Genomic DNA, 19,391 nt, shown 5'->3' with positions numbered 1-19,391 from the left:
AAATAAAAATATACAGGGGTTATGGTACAGAGTCAATGTGGAGGCTATATACAGGGGGTACCTGTACAGAGTCAATGTGGAGGCTATATACAGGGGGTACCGGTACAGAGTCAATGTGGAGGCTATATACAGGGGGTACCGATACAGAGTCGATGTGGAGGCTATATACAGGGGTACCGGTACAGAGTCAATGTGGAGGCTATATACAGGGGATACCGGTACAGAGTCAATGTGGAGGCTATATACAGGGGGTACCGGTACAGAGTCAATGTGGAGGCTATATACAGGGGGAACCAGTACAGAGTCAATGTGGAGACTATATACAGGGGGTACCGGTACAGAGTCGATGTGGAGGCTATATACAGGGGGTACCGGTACAGAGTCAATGTGGAGGCTATATACAGGGGGTACCGGTACAGAGTCAATGTGGAGGCTATATACAGGGGATACCGGTACAGAGTCAATGTGGAGGCTATATACAGGGGTACCGGTACAGAGTCAATGTGGAGGCTATATACAGGGGGTACCGGTACAGAGTCAATGTGGAGGCTATATACAGGGGATACCGGTACAGAGTCAATGTGGAGGCTATATACAGGGGGTACCGGTACAGAGTCTATGTGGAGGCTATATACAGGGGGTAATTCATTTGATTAGCTGTACAGGAGTCTTATGGCTTGGGGGTAGAAGCTGTTAAGAAGCCTCTTGGACCTAGATTTGTTGCTCTGGTACCACTTGCCGTGCGGTAGCAGAGAGAACAGTCTATGACTAGTTGGAGTCTTTGACAATTTGTAGGGCTCTGACATCAGAGGGAGGTGTTTAGTCCCATGGTCCTTAGCTTTGAGGGCACTTTGGTGTTGAACGCTGAGCTGTAGTCAATGAACAGCATTCTCAAAGAGGTGTTCCTTTTGTCCAGATGGGAAAGGGCAGTGTGGATTGCAATAGAGATTGTATCATCTGTGGATCTGTTAGGGCAGTATGCAAATTGGAGTGGGTCTAGGGTTTCTGGGATGATGGTGTTGATGTGAGCCATGACCAGCCTTTCAAAGCATTTCATGGCTACAGACGTGAGTGCTACGGGTCGGTAGTCATTTAGGTAGGTTAGCTTTGCGTTCTTGGGCACAGGGACTATGGGTGGTTTGGTCTGCTTGAAACATGTTGGTATTACAGACTCAGACAGAGAGAGGTTGAAAATGTCAGTGAAGTCATTGCTAAGAAGCTAGTGTCAAGGCTGGATTTAGACGTACAAGTTTAGGGTTAGGGTCGAGGGTTAGGGTCGAGGGTTAGGGCCGAGGGTTAGGGTCGAGGGTTAGGGTCGAGGGTCGAGGGTGAGGTGGAGGTTAGTTGGTCAGCGCACGCTCGCATTACCCGTCCTGGTAATGTCTAGCCCTGCGGCCTTGTGAGTGTTGGCTTGTTTAAAGGTCTTCCTCTCATCGGCTGCGGAGACCGTGATCACAGTCTTCTGGAACAGCTAGTGCTCTCATGCATGTGTCAGTGTTACTTGCCTCGAAGTGAGCATAGAAGTTATGTAGCTCCTCTGGTAGGCTCGTATCACAGGGCAGCTCTCGGCTGAGTCATATTTATCAACGAGTAATAGTTGATCAGGATAGGTTAGTTTTCTGTAAGTACAGGGCCCATTTCAGGGATGTTAGAGAAGCGGGCTGGGTTCATGTGAAACTATCGCTAGGTCATAGTAACATGGTTTAGCTACACTGAAGATGACCACTGGTCGGGCACTAATCTGTTATGGTCGACATTGTATGTAGCCTAGTGGTTGGAGCGTTGGGCATGTAACCGAATGGTTGCTGATTTGAAGGTACAAATCTGTCGTTCTGCTCCTGAACAAGGCAGTTAACCCACTGTTCCCCTGAACAAGGCAGTTAACCAACTGTTCCCCTGAACAAGGCAGTTAACCCACTGTTCCCCTGAACAAGGCAGTTAACCCACTGTTCCCCTGAACAAGGCAGTTAACCCACTGTTCCCCTGAACAAGGCAGTTAAACCACTGTTCCCCTGAACAAGGCAGTTAAACCACTGTTCTCCGGTAAGCCGTCATTGTAAATAAGAATTTGTTCTTAACTGACTTGCCTAGTTAAAGGTTGAATATTTACATATCTTAAATGGTGATTTTTCTCTTGAAATCAGCCACTGTATTGCCGTTCTGTGGGCGTTTTGTAAACAGTTTAGTGTCGTCCTCTCATTCCAGCGTGCAACACAGAGGTGGAGAAGGTGTGTAAAGTGTCCACTGAAGATCACCTGCAGCCCTTCAAGGACAAGATGGAGGAGTTCCTCAGCCAAGGTAGGAGAAAACACACTACTATGGACACACTACTATGGACACACGGACACACACACACACACTACTATGGACACACACACACACACACACACACACACACACACTACTATGGACACACACGGACGGGGACACAACTTTGTTTTCAGGAATTTTCTGGACTTTTTGAGGAGTAAAATTGTATTCCCATTCCAGTCCTATTTTCCCCCGAACCCTAAACGCAACCTGAACCCTAAACGCAACCTGAACCCTAAACGCAACCTGAACCCTAAACGCAACCCGAACCCTAAACGCAACCCGAACCCTAAAGCCTAAAATATAATTTTAACATATTCAGGAAACAAAAAAAGTCCTAGAGTTTTGTTGTCCAACCCTGTCAGAACATTCTGGTAAGGTAAGAAACATGTACACACACCTCAACCTGACGCCAGGCAGTGGGGACGACACCTCAACCTGACGCCAGGCAGTGGGGACGACACCTCAACCTGACGCCAGGCAGTGGGGACGACACCTCAACCTGACGCCAGGCAGTGGGGACGACACCTCAACCTGACGCCAGGCAGTGGGGACGACACCTCAACCTGACGCCAGGCAGTGGGGACGACACCTCAACCTGACGCCAGGCAGTGCTGACGACACCTCAACCTGACGCCAGGCAGTGGGGACGACACCTCAACCTGACGCCAGGCAGTGGGGACGACACCTCAACCTGACGCCAGGCAGTGGGGACGACACCTCAACCTGACGCCAGGCAGTGGGGACGACACCTCAACCTGACGCCAGGCAGTGGGGACGACACCTCAACCTGACGCCAGGCAGTGCTGACGACACCTCAACCTGACGCCAGGCAGTGCTGACGACACCTCAACCTGACGCCAGGCAGTGGGGACGACACCTCAACCTGACGCCAGGCAGTGGGGACGACACCTCAACCTGACGCCAGGCAGTGGGGACGACACCTCAACCTGACGCCAGGCAGTGGGGACGACACCTCAACCTGACGCCAGGCAGTGGGGACGACACCTCAACCTGACGCCAGGCAGTGCTGACGACACCTCAACCTGACGCCAGGCAGTGGTTAAGTTCATTAGCCATTTTAGATTGATTCTGTCTTTAGGACTAAAATACCTTTAAAGCTTCTGAAAGGCGTGCAGACTGGCAGCTCCTCTCCGTGCGATACTCCGTGTGGGTCCTAAAGCCCGCCGAGCTTTACGCTAAACAGACATTCCATCTGAATCAGGAATGAGACTTTTTTTTTTTTACCAGGCAAGTCAGTTAAGAACAAATTCTTATTTTCAATGACGGCCTAGGAACAGTGGGTTAACTGCCTGTTCAGGGGCAGAACGACAGATTTGTACCTTGGGTGATTGAACTCACAACCTTCCGGTTACTAGTCCAATGCTCTAACCACTAGGCTACCCTGCCGCCCCTGTCGTTGCCCGTTTTATATTTTTGGTCTTGAGCTAGGACATGAGAACTGCCATACCCAACTGACGCCCCTACTACGCTCAACTGAAAGACTTTCTTTCTGCCAATAATAGGATTGCATTAAATATTCTTCAGAAGCATGCGTCCTTGTGACTGGACAAACCCGACGACCAGGAGCTTCATTCCAACTTGAATAGGCTCACGTGGAATTCTTGTCACGTCTCCATTTTAATTTCCATTGTTTTCATGGCGTCTCCTTATCATTTATCATCGGAAAAAATTGTTTGACAAATATTTTGTTATTGTTGACAAAATGAACACTGACGTTTCAATGATGCCAATTTATTTGTCCACTGAGGGAGAGAGTTTCATTGTGTAATGATTTTACTGAGTTACAGTTCATATAATCAGTAAATGGAATTCACAGGACTGGGCAGGGGTGCAGCCACGGGGTGGTCTGGGAGGGCACAGGCCCACCCACAGGGGTGCTAGGCCCAGCCAATCAGAAATTAGTTTTCCCACAAAAGGCTTTATTACAGACATAAATAGTCCTCAGCACCAGCCCCCCCCCCCCAATCCCTCCTCAGACGATCCCGCTGATGAGGAAGTCGGATGTGGAGGTACCGGGGCTGGCGAGCTACAAGTGGTCTGCTGCTGTGAGGTCACTTGGACAAACTGCAGATTATGGTGGAGAAACATTGGACTTCTATTGTTGTTTTTTTTGGTTCAGTGGAGAGATTGATCTGAACTGGTTGTTTAATCTCACCCAGTGGACTTCACATTATTGACTTCTTGATGATCTTCCCCTGAAATGTACTAATTCCAAATTCCTCACATTCATTACCCCCCCTTGTTTTCTTAAGAAAATTATATGGACCCCAGTTGAAAGCAAATCACTGAGCAGCAATTTCATTGAGCAGTAATTTCACCTATTGAGAGGCATTATAAATCAAAGTGACTCTGGTATCCTGCTTGATTGTTGTGGCAGACTATTCCGGGCTCAGAGCTGTCGTGGTCTGGGTTATCTGGATGTGATTAGCCCGGACCAGTAAGAACCCAGCGCCACTTTTTAAAGGGAAAGCTCCGCCCCCAAAACAATATTTTGGTATTTGATTCATTCATCCATTGTTGACATCGTCCCAAAATGTTTTGCTTGTCAGCACCCAAGTTTTCAAAATATTTAACTTTCAAAATACAGAAATCCGTATGATGCATTTTGTTGCATAATTTGATGCTGCGTTTTGAATCATATGAATCCAAATGCAAGGATGGTTTCTGTATTTTGGAAGTTGCATACCTTCACATGAGTGTCGACAAGCCAAACATTTTGGGACGATGTCAACAAAGGACGAGTGAAACAAATTCCCAAAGAGTTTTTGGATGGCGTTTTCCTTTATCATGGTGGATGATGCCTCGTGACCATTGACGCTCCGTCCACCATGAGAGATTTTGGTAACCTTCCATGGCCATTCATCTTTGCCTGTGACCCGTGAGGACCTCAGGGTCTGGGGTGTCGGGCATTAACCCCTGAGCTGTCTGCCTGGAGATGTCAACGTTTCTCCCCACCCCCCCTTCCACCTCTCACGCCGAGAACCTCACTGCTGCAGGCTGCTGTGTCACTCTCCATTCAGCTTCACGGTGGAATCTCTCTTTTTACCCACAACTGGGATCAATTTGTCAGAGAGCACCCCTGGCACTGACCCCTGATACCCCAGGAAGACCCCACTGCAACCCCTAATGCCCCTAATGGAGACCCTACTTCCCCACTACCAGAGCCACCGATGCCATGGCTAACTGCACTCTAACGAACAGTTATCCAGGAACTTCCAAGCGGGTCGTAGGCAGCACCCACACACTTTACATTGAAATGGGAATCTAAATGGTGGCTTTGTCTTGGTGCAGGTCTCCCTGACTGGGAGGCCGAGGCTGTCTCTCTGACTGGGAGGCCGAGGCTGTCTCTCTGACTGGGAGGCCGAGGCTGTCTCCCTGACTGGGAGGCCGAGGCTGTCTCCCTGACTGGGAGGCCGAGGCTGTCTCCCTGACTGGGAGGCCGAGGCTGTCTCCCTGACTGGGAGGCCGAGGCTGTCTCCCTGACTGGGAGGCCGAGGCTGTCTCCCTGACTGGGAGGCCGAGGCTGTCTCCCTGACTGGGAGGCCGAGGCTGTCTCCTGACTGGGAGGCCGAGGCTGTCTCCCTGACTGGGAGGCCGAGGCTGTCTCCTGACTGGGAGGCCGAGGCTGTCTCCCTGACTGGGAGGCCGAGGCTGTCTCCCTGACTGGGAGGCCGAGGCTGTCTCCCTGACTGGGAGGCCGGGGCTGTCTCCCTGACTGGGAGGCCGGGGCTGTCTCCCTGACTGGGAGGCCGGGGCTGTCTCTCTGACTGGGAGGCTGTCTCTCTGACTGGGAGGCCGAGGCTGTCTCTCTGACTGGGAGGCCGAGGCTGTCTCTCTGACTGGGGGGCCGAGGCTGTCTCCCTGACTGGGAGGCTGTCTCCCTGACTGGGAGGCCGAGGCTGTCTCCCTGACTGGGAGGCCGGGGCTGTCTCTCTGACTGGGAGGCTGTCTCCCTGACTGGGGGGGCCGAGGCTGTCTCCCTGACTGGGGGCCGGGGCTGTCTCCCTGACTGGGAGGCCGGGGCTGTCTCCCTGACTGGGAGGCCGAGGCTGTCTCCCTGACTGGGGGCCGAGGCTGTCTCCCTGACTGGGGGCCGAGGCTGTCTCCCTGACTGGGGGCCGGGGCTGTCTCCCTGACTGGGAGGCCGAGGCTGTCTCCCTGACTGGGAGGCCGAGGCTGTCTCCCTGACTGGGAGGCCGAGGCTGTCTCCCTGACTGGGAGGCCGAGGCTGTCTCCCTGACTGGGAGGCCGAGGCTGTCTCCCTGACTGGGAGGCTGTCTCCCTGACTGGGAGGCTGTCTCCCTGACTGGGAGGCCGAGGCTGTCTCTCTGACTGGGGGGCCGAGGCTGTCTCCCTGACTGGGAGGCCGAGGCTGTCTCCTGACTGGGAGGCCGGGGCTGTCTCTCTGACTGGGAGGCTGTCTCCCTGACTGGGAGGCCGAGGCTGTCTCTCTGACTGGGAGGCCGAGGCTGTCTCTCTGACTGGGGGGCCGAGGCTGTCTCCCTGACTGGGAGGCTGTCTCCCTGACTGGGAGGCCGAGGCTGTCTCCCTGACTGGGAGGCCGAGGCTGTCTCCCTGACTGGGAGGCCGGGGCTGTCTCTCTGACTGGGAGGCTGTCTCCCTGACTGGGGGCCGAGGCTGTCTCCCTGACTGGGGGCCGGGGCTGTCTCTCTGACTGGGAGGCCGGGGCTGTCTCCCTGACTGGGAGGCCGAGGCTGTCTCCCTGACTGGGGGCCGAGGCTGTCTCCCTGACTGGGGGCCGAGGCTGTCTCCCTGACTGGGGGCCGGGGCTGTCTCTCTGACTGGGAGGCCGGGGCTGTCTCCCTGACTGGGAGGCCGAGGCTGTCTCCCTGACTGGGAGGCCGAGGCTGTCTCCCTGACTGGGAAGCCGAGGCTGTCTCCCTGACTGGGAGGCCGAGGCTGTCTCCCTGACTGGGAGGCCGAGGCTGTCTCCCTGACTGGGAGGCCGAGGCTGTCTCCCTGACTGGGAGGCCGAGGCTGTCTCCCTGACTGGGAGGCCGAGGCTGTCTCCCTGACTGGGAGGCCGAGGCTGTCTCCCTGACTGGGAGGCCGTCTCCCTGACTGGGAGGCCGTCTCCCTGACTGGGAGGCCGTCTCCCTGACTGGGAGGCCGTCTCCCTGACTGGGAGGCCGTCTCCCTGACTGGGAGGCCGTCTCCCTGACTGGGAGGCCGTCTCTCTGACTGGGAGGCCGAGGCTGTCTCTCTGACTGGGAGGCTGTCTCTCTGACTGGGAGGCTGTCTCTCTGACTGGGAGGCTGTCTCTCTGACTGGGAGGCCGAGGCTGTCTCCCTGACTGGGAGGCTGTCTCTGACTGGGAGGCCGAGGCTGTCTCCCTGACTGGGAGGCCGAGGCTGTCTCCCTGACTGGGAGGCCGAGGCTGTCTCCCTGACTGGGAGGCCGAGGCTGTCTCTCTGACTGGGAGGCTGTCTCTCTGACTGGGAGGCCGAGGCTGTCTCCCTGACTGGGAGGCCGAGGCTGTCTCCCTGACTGGGAGGCTGTCTCCCTGACTGGGAGGCTGTCTCCCTGACTGGGAGGCCGAGGCTGTCTCTCTGACTGGGGGGCCGAGGCTGTCTCCCTGACTGGGAGGCCGAGGCTGTCTCCCTGACTGGGAGGCCGGGGCTGTCTCTCTGACTGGGAGGCTGTCTCCCTGACTGGGAGGCCGAGGCTGTCTCTCTGACTGGGAGGCCGAGGCTGTCTCTCTGACTGGGAGGCCGAGGCTGTCTCTCTGACTGGGGGGCCGAGGCTGTCTCCCTGACTGGGAGGCTGTCTCCCTGACTGGGAGGCCGAGGCTGTCTCCCTGACTGGGAGGCCGAGGCTGTCTCCCTGACTGGGAGGCCGGGGCTGTCTCTCTGACTGGGAGGCTGTCTCCCTGACTGGGGGGCCGAGGCTGTCTCCCTGACTGGGGGCCGGGGCTGTCTCTCTGACTGGGAGGCCGGGGCTGTCTCCCTGACTGGGAGGCCGAGGCTGTCTCCCTGACTGGGGGCCGAGGCTGTCTCCCTGACTGGGGGGCCGAGGCTGTCTCCCTGACTGGGGGGCCGGGGCTGTCTCTCTGACTGGGAGGCCGGGGCTGTCTCCCTGACTGGGAGGCCGAGGCTGTCTCCCTGACTGGGAGGCCGAGGCTGTCTCCCTGACTGGGAAGCCGAGGCTGTCTCCCTGACTGGGAGGCCGAGGCTGTCTCCCTGACTGGGAGGCCGAGGCTGTCTCCCTGACTGGGAGGCCGAGGCTGTCTCCCTGACTGGGAGGCCGAGGCTGTCTCCCTGACTGGGAGGCCGAGGCTGTCTCCCTGACTGGGAGGCCGTCTCCCTGACTGGGAGGCCGTCTCCCTGACTGGGAGGCCGTCTCCCTGACTGGGAGGCCGTCTCCCTGACTGGGAGGCCGTCTCCTGACTGGGAGGCCGTCTCCCTGACTGGGAGGCCGTCTCCCTGACTGGGAGGCCGTCTCCCTGACTGGGAGGCCGTCTCCCTGACTGGGAGGCCGTCTCCCTGACTGGGAGGCCGTCTCCCTGACTGGGAGGCCGTCTCCCTGACTGGGAGGCCGTCTCCCTGACTGGGAGGCCGTCTCTCTGACTGGGAGGCCGAGGCTGTCTCTCTGACTGGGAGGCCGAGGCTGTCTCTCTGACTGGGAGGCTGTCTCTCTGACTGGGAGGCTGTCTCTCTGACTGGGAGGCTGTCTCTCTGACTGGGAGGCTGTCTCTCTGACTGGGAGGCCGAGGCTGTCTCCCTGACTGGGAGGCTGTCTCTCTGACTGGGAGGCCGAGGCTGTCTCTCTGACTGGGAGGCTGTCTCTCTGACTGGGAGGCTGTCTCTCTGACTGGGAGGCTGTCTCTCTGACTGGGAGGCCGAGGCTGTCTCCCTGACTGGGAGGCCGAGGCTGTCTCCCTGACTGGGAGGCCGAGGCTGTCTCCCTGACTGGGAGGCCGAGGCTGTCTCTCTGACTGGGAGGCTGTCTCTCTGACTGGGAGGCCGAGGCTGTCTCCCTGACTGGGAGGCCGAGGCTGTCTCCCTGACTGGGAGGCCGAGGCTGTCTCTCTGACTGGGAGGCCGAGGCTGTCTCCCTGACTGGGAGGCTGTCTCCCTGACTGGGAGGCTGTCTCCCTGACTGGGAGGCTGTCTCCCTGACTGGGAGGCTGTCTCCCTGACTGGGAGGCTGTCTCCCTGACTGGGAGGCTGTCTCCCTGACTGGGAGGCTGTCTCCCTGACTGGGAGGCCGAGGCTGTCTCCCTGACTGGGAGGCCGGGGCTGTCTCCCTGACTGGGAGGCCGGGGCTGTCTCCCTGACTGGGAGGCCGGGGCTGTCTCCCTGACTGGGAGGCCGGGGCTGTCTCCCTGACTGGGAGGCCGGGGCTGTCTCCCTGACTGGGAGGCCGGGGCTGTCTCCCTGACTGGGAGGCCGGGGCTGTCTCCCTGACTGGGAGGCCGGGGCTGTCTCCCTGACTGGGAGGCCGGGGCCGTCTCCCTGACTGGGAGGCCGGGGCCGTCTCTCTGACTGGGAGGCCGGGGCCGTCTCTCTGACTGGGAGGCCGGGGCCGTCTCTCTGACTGGGAGGCCGGGGCCGTCTCTCTGACTGGGAGGCCGGGGCCGTCTCCTGACTGGGAGGCCGAGGCCGTCTCCCTGACTGGGAGGCCGAGGCCGTCTCCCTGACTGGGAGGCCGTCTCCCTGACTGGGAGGCCGTCTCCCTGACTGGGAGGCCGTCTCCCTGACTGGGAGGCCGTCTCCCCTGACTGGGAGGCTGTCTCCCTGACTGGGAGGCTGTCTCCCTGACTGGGAGGCCGTCTCCCTGACTGGGAGGCCGTCTCCCTGACTGGGAGGCCGTCTCCCTGACTGGGAGGCCGTCTCCCTGACTGGGAGGCCGTCTCCCTGACTGGGAGGCCGTCTCCCTGACTGGGAGGCCGTCTCCCTGACTGGGAGGCCGTCTCCCTGACTGGGAGGCCGTCTCCCTGACTGGGAGGCCGTCTCCCTGACTGGGAGGCTGTCTCCCTGACTGGGAGGCTGTCTCCCTGACTGGGAGGCCGGGGCTGTCTCCCTGACTGGGAGGCCGGGGCTGTCTCCCTGACTGGGAGGCCGGGGCTGTCTCCCTGACTGGGAGGCCGGGGCTGTCTCCCTGACTGGGAGGCCGGGGCTGTCTCCCTGACTGGGAGGCCGGGGGCTGTCTCCCTGACTGGGAGGCAGGGGCCGTCTCCCTGACTGGGAGGCCGGGGCCGTCTCCCTGACTGGGAAGCCGGGGCCGTCTCCCTGACTGGGAGGCCGGGGCCGTCTCCTGACTGGGAGGCCGGGGCCGTCTCCCTGACTGGGAGGCCGGGGCCGTCTCCCTGACTGGGAGGCCGGGGCCGTCTCCTGACTGGGAGGCCGGGGCCGTCTCCCTGACTGGGAGGCCGGGGCCGTCTCCCTGACTGGGAGGCCGGGGCCGTCTCCCTGACTGGGAGGCCGGGGCCGTCTCCCTGACTGGGAGGCCGGGGCCGTCTCCCTGACTGGGAGGCCGGGGCCGTCTCCTGACTGGGAGGCCGAGGCCGTCTCCCTGACTGGGAGGCCGAGGCCGTCTCCCTGACTGGGAGGCCGAGGCCGTCTCCCTGACTGGGAGGCCGAGGCCGTCTCTCTGACTGGGAGGCCGAGGCCGTCTCCCTGACCGGGAGGCCGAGGCCGTCTCCTGACCGGGGGCCGAGGCCGTCTCCCTGACCGGGGGCCGAGGCCGTCTCTCTGACCGGGGGCCGAGGCCGTCTCTCTGACCGGGAGGCCGAGGCTGTCTCCCTGACCGGGAGGCCAATAGGATGGTTTAGTGAGGGTCCACAGAGATCTTATTGTTTACTGTACAGTACCAGTCAAAAGTTTGGACAGACCAAGTCATTCAAGGAACTTAGTTTATTTTTATGATTTTCTTCATTGTAGAATAATACTGAATAACTATGAAATAACACATATGGAATCATGTAGTAACCAAAAAAGTGTTAAAAAATCAAAATATATTTTAGATTATTTAAAGTAGCCACCCTTTGCCTTGACAACTTTGCACACTCTTGGCATTCTGTCAACTAGTACCCCCATTGAGAGACGAGGCTGTTCTGAGACCTGTCAACTAATAACCAACTACTGCCCTGACTGAGAGACGAGGCTGTTCTGAGACCTGTCAACTAATAACCAACTACTGCCCTGACTGAGAGACGAGGCTGTTCTGAGACCTGTCAACTAATAACCAACTACTGCCCTGACTGAGAGACGAGGCTGTTCTGAGACCTGTCAACTACTGAGAAACGAGCGATCCTACTTACAATAACCACTGTTGTCTTTCATGTTTTCTGTCTTGCAGCTAAATCTGACCTGGAGGTCCAGGAGACACAGCTCAGTGACACTCACAAGTTGTAAGGAACCGTTTCAATGCAGTCATAACATCTGTACCTACCACTTTAAAATACATTTACGAGTTCTATACCCATTGGGCAATGGTTGAATCAACGTTGTTGAATCATTGAAATGACGTGGAACCAACGTGGAATAGATGTTGAGTTGATGTCTATGCCCAGTGGGTAGAAATTACTTTCTTTTTTTTATGTGTGTGTGTTTTCTTCTGAGTTGAAGCAAACAGTGTTGTCATCCAATATAGCAGCATAGTTTGACAGTTTGTAATAAAGTAGTTTTTAGCTAGTAAAGCTCTATATTTTGGGAAACCCTATTTAATCAATACCTCACATGAAACATGAAACAGTGTAAAGTATTTATTTCCACATTCCTACAGTTGTAAAACACATTTTATCTTTGTTTCGTTACCCCTCCGTCTGGTTGGTTGTTCCATAACGGTTGCAGGTTCCTGGAGTTGACGGTGTTCTACCAGGTGAAGGCTAAGATGGGAGAGAAGGAGGTTTCCCCAACACCTTCTTCTCCGTGTGGCACGACTTCTCCTCTGACTTTAAAGACCTGTGGAAGAAGGAGAACAAGATGATCCTACAGGAAAGGTACCAACCAGTCCTGTGTTTTTTTTTTTAAACAACCAGATGTTTTAAATTAGATCATGAGTTTATTATGTACAGGTTAGTTAGAATTGAAGACTGTGCTTTGTCTCACTGAAACTCATTGAGACCGGTTGGTTACTTTCCAGGAGTCAGAAATGCATCAGGATTGACTCGTTGGATACATGATGTTCTTCTCCGTTTTTAAAGAAGGAATGTTAGATAAATGTGTTTTCCCCAGGGCTTTATGGGCGTTATAGGCTTTATAGGGCATTATAGGCCTTTATTGGCCGTTATAGGGCTTGACAGGCCGTTATAGGGCTTGACAGGCCGTTATAGGGCTTGACAGGCCGTTATAGGGCTTGACAGGCCGTTATAGGGCTTGACAGGCCGTTATAGGGCTTGACAGGCCGTTATAGGGCTTGACAGGCCGTTACAGGGCGCCTACTCTACTCTACTCTACTCTGTCATCACTGCTGACCTTTCTACCAGCTAGGTCTTTAGTGTAGAGAGTCATTCTACCATCTCCATCTAAACCACTGTGAATTAAATATATTTTTCATAGCAAAAATATTGTATTTTCAGCTGTTTGAAGCTGGTGTTACAAAACCGAAAGTCGGGACGCAAAAAAATAAATCTTTAATGGGAAGCATAGAAATAGAGCAGATCTACCCGCTTCTTAGACTTGTTTTCAATGAGAACGACAGATCTATAACATACACATCTTTGTGAATATGTTTGGGTCGCCCATAAAGTAACACATTGCAGCTTTAAGTTACCACACATGCTTTTCCAGCGATCTTAGGAACAGTATTAGGAGGAATTGTTTTATATTAATCAGTGGTCTAACAGACAGACAGTATTAGGAGGAATTGTTTTATATTAGTCATCTAACAGAGACAGTATTAGGAGGAATTGTTTTATATTAGTCAGTGGTCTAACAGACAGTATTAGGAGGAATTGTTTTATATTAGTCAGTGGTCTGACAGACAGGAGGTATTGTTTTATATTAGTCAGTGGTCTAACATACAGTATTAGGAGATATTGTTTTATATTAGTCAGTGGTCTAACAGACAGTATTAGGAGGAATTGTTTTACATTAGTCATCTAACAGAGACAGTATTAGGAGGAATTGTTTTATATTAGTCTGTGGTCTAACAGAGACAGTATTAGGAGGAATTGTTTTAATTTAGTCTGTGGTCTAACAGACAGTATTAGGAGGAATTGTTTTATATTAGTCTGTGGTCTAACAGACAGTATTAGGAGGAATTGTTTTATATTAGTCTGTGGTCTAACAGAGACAGTATTAGGAGGAATTGTTTTATATTAGTCAGTGGTCTAACAGACAGTATTAGGAGATATTGTTTTATATTAGTCAGTGGTCTAACAGACAGTATTAGGAGGAATTGTTTTACATTAGTCATCTAACAGAGACAGTATTAGGAGGAATTGTTTTATATTAGTCTGTGGTCTAACAGAGACAGTATTAGGAGGAATTGTTTTAATTTAGTCTGTGGTCTAACAGACAGTATTAGGAGGAATTGTTTTATATTAGTCAGTGGTCTAACAGACAGTATTAGGAGGAATTGTTTTACATTAGTCATCTAACAGAGACAGTATTAGGAGGAATTGTTTTATATTAGTCTGTGGTCTAACAGAGACAGTATTAGGAGGAATTGTTTTAATTTAGTCTGTGGTCTAACAGACAGTATTAGGAGGAATTGTTTTATATTAGTCTGTGGTCTAACAGACAGTATTAGGAGGAATTGTTTTATATTAGTCTGTGGTCTAACAGAGACAGTATTAGGAGGAATTGTTTTATATTAGTCAGTGGTCTAACAGACAGTATTAGGAGATATTGTTTTATATTAGTCAGTGGTCTAACAGACAGTATTAGGAGGAATTGTTTTACATTAGTCATCTAACAGAGACAGTATTAGGAGGAATTGTTTTATATTAGTCTGTGGTCTAACAGAGACAGTATTAGGAGGAATTGTTTTAATTTAGTCTGTGGTCTAACAGACAGTATTAGGAGGAATTGTTTTATATTAGTCAGTGGTCTAACAGACAGTATTAGGAGGAATTGTTTTATATTAGTTAGTGGTCTAACAGACAGGAGGCATTGTTTTATATTAGTCAGTGGTCTAACAGACAGGAGGTATTGTTTTATATTAGTCAGTGGTCTAACAGACAGGAGGTATTGTTTTATTTTAGACAGTGGTCTAACAGACAGTATTAGGAGGTATTGTTTTATATTAGTCAGTGGTCTAACCGACAGGAGGTATTGTTTTATATTAGTCAGTGGTCTAACAGACATTACTAGGAGGAATTGTTTTAAATTAGTCAGTGGTCTAACAGACAGGAGGCATTGTTTTATATTAGTCAGTGGTCTAACAGACATTATTAGGAGGAATTGTTTTATATTAGTCAGTGGTCTAACAGACAGGAGGCATTGTTTTATTTTAGTCAGTGGTCTAACAGACAGTATTAGGAGGTATTGTTTTATATTAGTCAGTGGTCTAACCGACAGGAGGTATTGTTTTATATTAGTCAGTGGTCTAACAGACATTACTAGGAGGAATTGTTTTAAATTAGTCAGTGGTCTAACAGACAGGAGGCATTGTTTTATATTAGTCAGTGGTCTAACAGACATTATTAGGAGGAATTGTTTTATATTAGTCAGTGGTCTAGCAGCCAGGAGGTATTGTTTTATATTAGTCAGTGGTCTAGCAGACAGGAGGTATTGTTTTATATTAGTCAGTGGTCTAACAGACAGGAGGTATTGTTTTATTTTAGACAGTGGTCTAACAGACAGGAGGTATTGTTTTATTTTAGACAGTGGTCTAACAGACAGTATTAGGAGGTATTGTTTTACATTAGTCAGTGGTCTAACAGACAGGAGGTATTGTTTTATATTAGTCAGTGGTCTAACAGACATTATTAGGAGGAATTGTTTTATATTAGACAGGAGGTATCATTTTATTTTAGTCAGTGGTCTAACAGACAGTATTAGGAGGTATTGTTTTATTTTAGTCAGTGGTCTAACAGACAGTATTAGGAGGAATTGTTTTACATTAGTCAGTGATCTAACAGACAGGAGGTATTGTTTTATATTAGTCAGTGGTCTAACAGACATTATTAGGAGGTATCGTTTTATTTTAGTCAGTGGTCTAACAGACAGTATTAGGAGGTATTGTTTTATTTTAGTCAGTGGTCTAACAGACAGGAGGTATTGTTTTATATTAGTCAGTGGTCTAACAGACAGGAGGTATTGTTTTATTTTAGTCAGTGGTCTAACAGACAGTATTAGGAGGAATTGTTTTATATTAGTCAGTGGTCTATCAGACAGGAGGTATTGTTTTTATATTAGTCAGTGGTCTAACAGACAGGAGGAATTGTTTTATATTAGTCAGTGGTCTAACAGACAGGAGGTATTGTTTTATTTTAGTCAGTGGTCTAACAGATAGTATTAGGAGGAATTGTTTTATATTAGTCAGTGGTCTAACAGACAGGAGGTATTGTTTTATTTTAGTCAGTGGTCTAACAGACAGTACTAGGAGGTATTGTTTTATTTTAGTCAGTGGTCTAACAGATAGTATTAGGAGGAATTGTTTTATATTAGTCAGTGGTCTAACAGACAGGAGGTATTGTTTTATATTAGTCAGTGGTCTAACAGACAGTATTAGGAGGAATTGTTTTATTTTAGTCAGTGGTCTAACAGACAGTATTCCTTTTGCAGTGGTCTCGGTGTGTGTCTCGTATTCTCTTCCATTAGTATTCCATCACTGTTGTTACACCCATGGTTGAATCGTGATCTCCCATAACCTTCCCCATATGTTTAATATCAGATCATATCTGTCTCCATTAAAATCGATTCAAAAAGCAGGCAAACCTGTCACTGAACCACATCAGTGAATATGTATTCATCCGCCATATTAAAAAGACTACGAAGCCTTTGTCCCAAATGGCACCCTATTCCCTATATTGTGCACTACTTTTGACCAAGTGTCCTTAGGGAGTAGGGTGCCGTTTGGGACATAGACGAGACTGGTCCGGTTAGCTTCGTTGTTCGATGAGGTTTCCTGATAATACAGAGTCAACGAAGTAGAAATGAGCCCCAGACCCCGGGGAAGAGATGAGGGTTACTGTTTGTTATACATTACAAACCCCCAACCACTAAAGGACCAGGGATCACACACATCAACACACAGCTTGCTTTTCTCTGTCTGGAGCTGGTACGATGATGTCTAGTCTCTCTGTCTGGAGCTGGTACGATAATGTCTCTGTCTGGAGCTGGTACGATAATGTCTGTCTGGAGCTGGTACGATGACGTCTCTGTCTGGAGCTGGTACGATGATGTCTCTGTCTGGAGCTGGTACGATAATGTCTCTCTGTCTGGAGCTGGTACGATGACGTCTCTGTCTGGAGCTGGTACGATGATGTCTCTCTGTCTGGAGCTGGTACGATAATGTCTCTCTGTCTGGAGCTGGTACGATAATGTCTCTCTGTCTGGAGCTGGTACGATGATGTCTCTCTGTCTGGAGCTGGTACGATGACGTCTCTGTCTGGAGCTGGTACGATGACGTCTCTCTGTCTGGAGCTGGTACGATGATGTCTCTGTCTGGAGCTGGTACGATGATGTCTCTCTGTCTGGAGCTGGTACGATGATGTCTAGTCTCTGTCTGGAGCTGGTACGATAATGTCTAGTCTCTGTCTGGAGCTGGTACGATGATGTCTAGTCTCTGTCTGGAGCTGGTACGATGATGTCTAGTCTCTGTCTGGAGCTGGTACGATGATGTCTCTGTCTGGAGCTGGTACGATGATGTCTCTGTCTGGAGCTGGTACGATGATGTCTCTGTCTGGAGCTGGTACGATGATGTCTCTGTCTGGAGCTGGTACGATAATGTCTAGTCTCTGTCTGGAGCTGGTACGATGATGTCTAGTCTCTGTCTGGAGCTGGTACGATGATGTCTAGTCTCTGTCTGGAGCTGGTACGATGATGTCTCTGTCTGGAGCTGGTACGATGATGTCTCTGTCTGGAGCTGGTACGATGATGTCTCTCTGTCTGGAGCTGGTACGATGATGTCTAGTCTCTGTCTGGAGCTGGTACGATGACGTCTCTCTGTCAGAAGCTGGTACGATAATGTCTCTCTGTCTGGAGCTGGTACGATGATGTCTCTGTCTGGAGCTGGTACGATAATGTCTCTCTGTCTGGAGCTGGTACGATGATGTCTCTGTCTGGAGCTGGTACGATGTCTCTCTGTCTGGAGCTGGTACGATGATGTCTAGTCTCTGTCTGGAGCTGGTACGATGACGTCTCTGTCTGGAGCTGGTACGATGACGTCTCTGTCTGGAGCTGGTACGATGATGTCTCTGTCTGGAGCTGGTACGATGATGTCTCTCTGTCTGGAGCTGGTACGATGATGTCTAGTCTCTGTCTGGAGCTGGTACGATGATGTCTAGTCTCTGTCTGGAGCTGGTACGATGATGTCTCTCTGTCTGGAGCTGGTACGATAATGTCTCTCTGTCTGGAGCTGGTACGATAATGTCTCTCTGTCTGGAGCTGGTACGATGATGTCTCTCTGTCTGGAGCTGGTACGATGATGTCTCTCTGTCTGGAGCTGGTACGATGATGTCTAGTCTCTGTCTGGAGCTGGTACGATGATGTCTAGTCTCTGTCTGGAGCTGGTACGATGACGTCTCTGTCTGGAGCTGGTACGATGATGTCTCTGTCTGGAGCTGGTACGATGATGTCTCTGTCTGGAGCTGGTACGATGATGTCTCTGTCTGGAGCTGGTACGATGATGTCTCTGTCTGGAGCTGGTACGATGATGTCTCTCTGTCTGGAGCTGGTACGATGATGTCTCTCTGTCTGGAGCTGGTACGATGATGTCTAGTCTCTGTCTGGAGCTGGTACGATGATGTCTAGTCTCTGTCTGGAGCTGGTACGATGACGTCTAGTCTCTGTCTGGAGCTGGTACGATGATGTCTAGTCTCTGTCTGGAGCTGGTACGATGATGTCTAGTCTCTGTCTGGAGCTGGTACGATGATGTCTCTCTGTCTGGAGCTGGTACGATGATGTCTCTCTGTCTGGAGCTGTTACGATGATGTCTAGTCTCTGTCTGGAGCTGGTACGATGACGTCTCTCTGTCTGGAGCTGGTACGATGACGTCTCTCTGTCTGGAGCTGGTACGATGACGTCTCTCTGTCTGGAGCTGGTACGATGACGGCTCTCTGTCTGGAGCTGGTACGATGACGGCTCTCTGTCTGGAGCTGGTACGATGACGGCTCTCTGTCTGGAGCTGGTACGATGATGTCTCTGTCTGGAGCTGGTACGATGATGTCTCTCTGTCTGGAGCTGGTACGATGATGTCTCTGTCTGGAGCTGGTACGATGACGTCTCTGTCTGGAGCTGGTACGATGACGTCTCTGTCTGGAGCTGGTACGATGACGTCTCTGTCTGGAGCTGGTACGATGACGTCTCTGTCTGGAGCTGGTACGATGACGTCTCTGTCTGGAGCTGGTACGATGATGTCTCTCTGTCTGGAGCTGGTACGATGATGTCTAGTCTCTGTCTGGAGCTGGTACGATGATGTCTTTCTGTCTGGAGCTGGTACGATAATGTCTCTCTGTCTGGAGCTGGTACGATGATGTCTCTGTCTGGAGCTGGTACGATGATGTCTCTCTGTCTGGAGCTGGTACGATGATGTCTCTCTGTCTGGAGCTGGTACGATGATGTCTCTGTCTGGAGCTGGTACGATGATGTCTCTGTCTGGAGCTGGTACGATGATGTCTCTGTCTGGAGCTGGTACGATGATGTCTCTGTCTGGAGCTGGTACGATGATGTCTCTCTGTCTGGAGCTGGTACGATGATGTCTAGTCTCTGTCTGGAGCTGGTACGATGACGTCTCTCTGTCTGGAGCTGGTACGATAATGTCTCTGTCTGGAGCTGGTACGATGATGTCTCTGTCTGGAGCTGGTACGATAATGTCTCTCTGTCTGGAGCTGGTACGATGATGTCTAGTCTCTGTCTGGAGCTGGTACGATGACGTCTCTGTCTGGAGCTGGTACGATGTCTCTCTGTCTGGAGCTGGTACGA

The 19,391-nt window shown here is 51.9% G+C and overlaps 1 pseudogene; it reads left to right on the top strand.

Annotated features, from left to right (window-relative positions):
• LOC135529995 (formin-2-like) overlaps nt 1–19,391 on the top strand; it is a 158,647-nt pseudogene that overhangs the window by 124,312 nt on the left and 14,944 nt on the right.

Source organism: Oncorhynchus masou, unplaced genomic scaffold, assembly GCF_036934945.1.
Source record: "Oncorhynchus masou masou isolate Uvic2021 unplaced genomic scaffold, UVic_Omas_1.1 unplaced_scaffold_1230, whole genome shotgun sequence".
NCBI classification, from domain to species: domain Eukaryota; kingdom Metazoa; phylum Chordata; class Actinopteri; order Salmoniformes; family Salmonidae; genus Oncorhynchus; species Oncorhynchus masou.
Note: the sequence above shows the minus strand (reverse complement) of the source record. Positions and strands in the feature narration are given on the sequence as shown.